The sequence below is a fragment of the Hipposideros armiger genome, unplaced genomic scaffold, assembly GCF_001890085.2.
Source record: "Hipposideros armiger isolate ML-2016 unplaced genomic scaffold, ASM189008v1 scaffold_232, whole genome shotgun sequence".
Taxonomy (NCBI): Eukaryota; Metazoa; Chordata; class Mammalia; order Chiroptera; family Hipposideridae; genus Hipposideros; species Hipposideros armiger.
The window spans coordinates 644,252-649,876 of NW_017731582.1; the positions used below are offsets into that span (position 1 = coordinate 644,252).

General features: G+C 54.0%; 1 long non-coding RNA gene across 1 annotated transcript in view; it reads right to left on the bottom strand.

Moving 5' to 3' along the window:
* Window positions 1-1,197: 1,197 nt before the first annotated feature.
* Window positions 1,198-5,625, bottom strand: part of LOC109389393 (uncharacterized) — a 15,452-nt gene continuing 11,024 nt past the window's right edge. Inside the window, exons 2-3 of the long non-coding RNA XR_002125389.1 lie at window positions 4,890-5,028; window positions 1,198-3,139 (exon numbers count right to left, since the gene is read on the bottom strand). This is a non-coding gene — a long non-coding RNA (uncharacterized LOC109389393). The remainder of the gene's footprint in view (window positions 3,140-4,889; window positions 5,029-5,625) is intronic.

The window sequence follows — 5,625 nt, forward strand, 5'->3', positions numbered from 1 at the left end:
CGTGGTCTGTGTTGACGCTCAGAGCAGGAGCGAGAGGGGCAATGGGAAGGGGCATGGCCAGTGATGCCCCGGCTGAGGGACACCTCAGCAGCCTGTTGCCTCTTCTCTCAGGAAAGCCCATCCATTCTCAGCTAATGGAGGCAGGGATGTGTGGCCATGACCATGGCATTTTTATGAGTTTATAAACTGCTGAGGACATGGCCGCTCTGAGCTCCGGGCCATTAATGGGCCATCAATTCATGCTCCAGCTCACTTTATGGGGTGCTGGGCAGGCAGGTGTCGGCCCCCTTAGCCACCCTCTGAGTGAGGCCACAAGCTCTTCTCTGGTGGCTTCTGAACACCAGCAGCACCACTCACTGCAGCATTGCACTGGTCTGCCATCTCCCTGAGAGAGCGGGGAGAGAGAGAGAGAGAGACCTGAGTTCTCAGCCTCAGTTGACTCAACTCTAAAATGGGAATAATCACGTCCACCTCTCAGAGGGGCTGTGAAGTTGAAATAAAGCACTATCTAATCTGTCAGGAGTCCTAGCTGGTGCTCGACCTTCCAAATATATCCAGGCTCTGATTGCTTCTCCCGTCTCCACTGGGACCACCCTGGCCTCAGCTACCATCATCTTGTGCCTGCCTTGCTGCACAGCCCCCTCACTGGTTTCCCTGTTTCTATCCTACAAGTCTGCTCTTGTGCAGCAGCCAGAGGGAGCTTTCTAAAACGCGAGTCAGATCCTGGTACAGCTCTGCTCAACACTCTGGAGTGGCCCCAGTGTAGAGCCAAAGTTCTTACAGGGCCCTGTCTCCTGCTACTGCCTCCCTGTTCCAGCCGCTCTGGCCTTCTTGCTGTTCTGGAACATGGCAGCTCCTTCCTGCCTCAGGGCCTTTGCACAGGCCGCACCTTCTCCATATATCTGCTTGGCTCATCCCCTCACCTCCTTCAAGTCTTTGGTAAATGTCACCTTTTAGTGAGGCCCATCCTGACCACTTTCTGAAAAATAAAATTCTCCTAACAATACCAATTCCATTTCTCCATTTGGTTTTTCTTTCTCTACAGCACTTATTACCTACAATATAATTTACTTATTTATTATTATTATTTATTATTATTATTATTATGTTCGTTTTCTTCTTTCCCTGCTAGAAAATCAGCTCCCCAAGGGCAGGGTTCTTTGTTTTTGTCATTGTTTTCTCCCAAGTGGTCAGAAAAGTGCCTGGCATATAGTAGGTGCTCAAGAAACACACATATGGAAAGTTCATAGAGCTGTGCCTGGGACATAGTAGGCTGTTGAGAGGTGGTAGTATTGTCATTCGGAATCCTGAGAGATGGAATAATTTTGAGTGTAGCTGTGGAGCCCAACACTAAGATGTCGTGTGACAGGCTCCTATGTATTTTAAATGGCCTGGGCAGGTGGCCATGGGGCAAAGGCATCACTGTTGAACAAAAGCTATTTCCCAGTGATCCCTGATTGACAGGCCACGCCTTCTCTTCAGCCTGGAAGCAGCTCAGACCTGGGACCGGAGGGGAAAGCAAGGTCCAGGGATTTGGGGAGGCTCTTTCATGGCTGAAGGCACCTTACCCATCCTATTAGCCATGGAGATGGAGTACAGGTCACCCAAGTCCACAGGGTCCGGAGGCCAGACCCCCTGTTCAGTCCTCACCAGACCCTGCCCAGGGGTGTGTGCAGACAAGACCTGGAAGGTGACTTTGAAGGGGCTGCACACACTTAGGGGTATGTCTGTTCCACGGGGCACAGACAAACTAAATGACTTGCCCATAGCCGCATGCCTGGGAATTAAAGGAGTCTGCTTCGGTCTAGGCCTGTCTGACTCCCAACTCATTCTCATCTAGTTGTTTGTATAGTGGCCAGAAACCAGCACAGTACATGTCCCCTGTGGAGGTTCGGGAAACATGCGTGAAGAACCAATAATTGGAGACTCTGGGCTGGTCAAATGTGGCTTTGTCTTTGTCCAGGGCCCATCTGAGAGACAGGTGGGTCCAAAGGGCCGGAGGCACCTTCCTGAGCCTCGTGGGCTCTGGTGAGCTCAGGTGTGGGAAAGGAAGCCCAGAAGCTGAAAACCTGGCTTCTGTCCCCAGGTGTTCAGGGAGCCTTGCCCAGAGGTGAGGTGTGTGTTGGGTGGAGACTCACATGTCTGTCCTGGCCCCTGTGGAGGGGGCTAGAGAGAGTGAGGATAGCTTTATGCACCTCACGCTCTTGGCTGAGGGTCCAGCCCACTTCGGAAGGCATGGTGTTCCCAGGCTGAGAGAGGCCCAGCCAGTGTCCTGCGGACACCCAGCCTAATGTTGATGATGATGGTGGTGATAAGGATGATGGAGATGATGATGGTACTGATGAGGTGATGGTGCAGGTGGTGATGGTGCAGGTGATGCTAATGCTAGGGATCCCGGTGGTGATGATGATAGCTGTCTTTGATTCTATGTTTGCTGTATGGATTTGAATTCTGGCCCTTGTTATCAGCTACAGACTTTGGGCAAGTTACTTATTCTCTATACCTTAGTTCCCTCACTGTACGTTGGGAGTATTTATTTGGGAAACTTGCTTCCCCATCTGTAAAATTGAGTCCCTCGGATGGCTGCCGTGAGGTTTAATAAGATGATGTGTGCAAAGCACTGAGCACGCTCCCTGGCTCTGGGGAAGTGCTCAATACACATTAGTTATTAGTGAGACCTGGGTCCTCAGTGCTTTTCATACGCCATCTCCTTTAATCCCCACACCACTCTGGGCATTGTTACCTCGTGCATAAACTGAGGTTTAGAGAGGCCAAGTGGCAAGCCCAAAGTCACACAGCTGCTAAGGGGAGAAGCTGTTTTATCTATTATCTTGTTATCTGCATAGCAAGACAACCAAAATTTCATGGCTTAAAATAACCACCATCACTTGTTATGTCTCATGGTTGTGGGTCGGCTGGGCTCAGTGCGGTGGTTTTGCTCCACACAGTGTTGGCCGGGGCTGTGGTTGTGTGGAAGCTACACTGGGGCTGGAGTGTCCGAGGTGGCTGGCACGTGGCAGCAGTCGGCGCTGGGTTTTGGCGGAGGGCTCAGCGGGGGCTGTCGCTGGAACGTGGCCTTGGTTCTCTTCCACATGGTCTCTTTGCCTGGGGACACGGAGGCTGGGTTCCCAGGACGGTTCTAAGAAGCAAAGGCAAAAGCCGCAGATCTCTTATGACCCAGCCTTGGGACTCACTTGGTGTTATTTCTGCTGCGTTCTATTGGTTAAAACAAGTCCGGGGATGGCCCAAGTCAAAGGGAGAGAAATAGATTTCTCCTCTGGGTGACAGGAGTGCCAAGGATTTGCTGCCATTTACAGTCCACCCCAGCTGGGACTGAAGCTCTATGTTCTCCTGAACTCCACTCTGACTGGCTTCCGTTCTTGCGCCGGGATCTCTTTCCAGCATCTCTTTCTGTGCGTGTGTGTGTGTGTGTGTGTGGGGGGGGGGTAGAAGGGGTGAGGCCAAGCCTCTCCCTCTGTGGTCCTCACTTCTCTATCACCATCTTTCCCCTCCCTGGTCCCTCCTTCCTCCATATTCTGATTGTTCCCATGGGCCCACTCTCTGGACCAGCCAGTAGCCAAGTCAGGGACCTGGACCAGGAGGCTGAAGCCGGCGACCACTAGGGGGCAGCAGAGCCAAAGGCTTGGGCGAAGCTGGGTCCCCAGGTGCTGAGCACCTGTTGGATGGGGCCGGGCAGGCAGGACAGAGGCTGGCCACAGTGGGACCCATTTCAGAGCTGGCTGCTGACCCCCTATAATGGGGTGTCCCTGAGGTTGGCTCAGGAGACTGCAGTACCAGTCCTTTCCCTCTGTGTGACCTTGGGCGAGTCACCCCTCCCCAGGCCTCCTGGAGCTCAGTTTCCCCATTCGGACTGGGAGGTGGTGGATTGATGACTTTCTAAACTGTGCTAGTCTCAGGCTGCTGAGGGAAGGTGAGCTTCCCACGCTTCTAGGGCCCTGCTCCTGCCTCCCTCTGTTATTATATGGGATTTTCCAACCAGGAGCTCTTGAACGTGCTCCCTCAGGCCCCCAGCGGTCCTGCTCGTGTAGGATTGAACCCTCCCCAGCCAGCCAAGCCAGCCAAGCCCAGGAATCTCATTTGCCCCTGTTGCTGGACAGAGGCCCTGAATTTAAGCGGTAGCATCTCCTTTTTCTCCTCTTTGCCCAGCAGACCTGTAGGACAATGAGTGTCACTCCAAAAACCTCAGACCACAGGTGTCAACTGGGGTCAAAGCCAGCCTTCTAACCTGGCTGGCCCCTGCCTCCTCTGTGGGTCTCCCACCCCCATCCCCCAGCTGCCACTGGAGGTACCAGCTTGCAACAGAGCTTCTGACAGTGACAATCGTCTCCCAGGGTTCTCCAGAGGCCAGGACATTGTGTGGGCAGCCCCAGTGACATTTGCATTGTCATTTGCATTTCATTTTCACGCTGCTAGTGTGTACTGTACCACCCCTTCTTACGAAAGTTCCCTGAGAGGCGGCCTGGCATAGAGAGAGAACAACACAGGACTTGCAGTCCCCAAGTCCTGGGTTCAAATGCCCTTCCTCTGAGCTTCGATTCCCTCGTCTGCAAATGGGAAGAAACCCTATATCCTTCATTGAGGCATTCAGCAAATATTTATCGAATTTCTAGCATAAGGGAGGTGTGGCTCTATGCCCTGGGGACGCAGTGTGACACTGTGTGCCCTGAGTCCTGCTCTCATGGAACTTACAGCTGGGGTGGGGGACCAATTAACAAGTCAACCAATCAATGAATAAGATACCCTCAGATTCCAGAACGTGCAACCAAATGCATGCAACGGGCAAGCCTGGTGCTCTGCAATGTTAGCTGACCATCGCTGCCCTTGGGTCAGGTGGCTGAGCCCACAGAGGCTGACTCCTGTCCACTCACCTGCCCTGCTGACTGCATCAGGATGGTAGGAATGGCCTCAGTCTCTCTCGCCGAGGCTGTGAGCCCAATCTTCTCTCCGGCCCTGGACCAGTCGTAGGGGTGGCCAGTCTAAGCAGCAGGGACACCAAGGGGACGAGCCCTAATAGTCCAGAGATGGGGGCATGTGGGGATGGGGATGTGTGTCTAGGGACGGCCCACCCAGGACCCCCCTGCACATTCCCCTGAGGGAAGCCGGCTGAGTCAGCTTGGGTGCAGCAGGCAGGAGAGCACAACAGTTAAGGCTCAGCTCGGGTATCACTGGACTCCTGGTTCAGACCTGGACTCTGCCCCTTCAGGCCGGGGCCTCGGCAATGGACGCACACAGCCTCTCAGAGCCTAGCTCCTCCCATGAGGACGCCTGAGTATCAGTGAACCTTAAGACCCTCAGCACACACAGTGCCTGGCATCCCGTGGGTACCTCATGACTAATGGGAGCGGCCCTGCCATCACTCTTCAGGTCACCTTTTGGGGCAGTCTCCCCTGTCTGGCTCACTCTCAGGGGCCTCCTTACATGCTGTGCCCCAGGTACCTCACATGCTCACCCTCGTCCTGGGATAAGTTTTTCTACAATGTCACAGTGACCCCCCCCCCCCCCCCCCCCCCCCCCTGCCGAGATCTATTATGGGCCAGATGCCCAGTGACAAGTGTTTAACAGATATCAGCCTCTCCCCAGTGATGCCCCAGCAATGGGGCACCC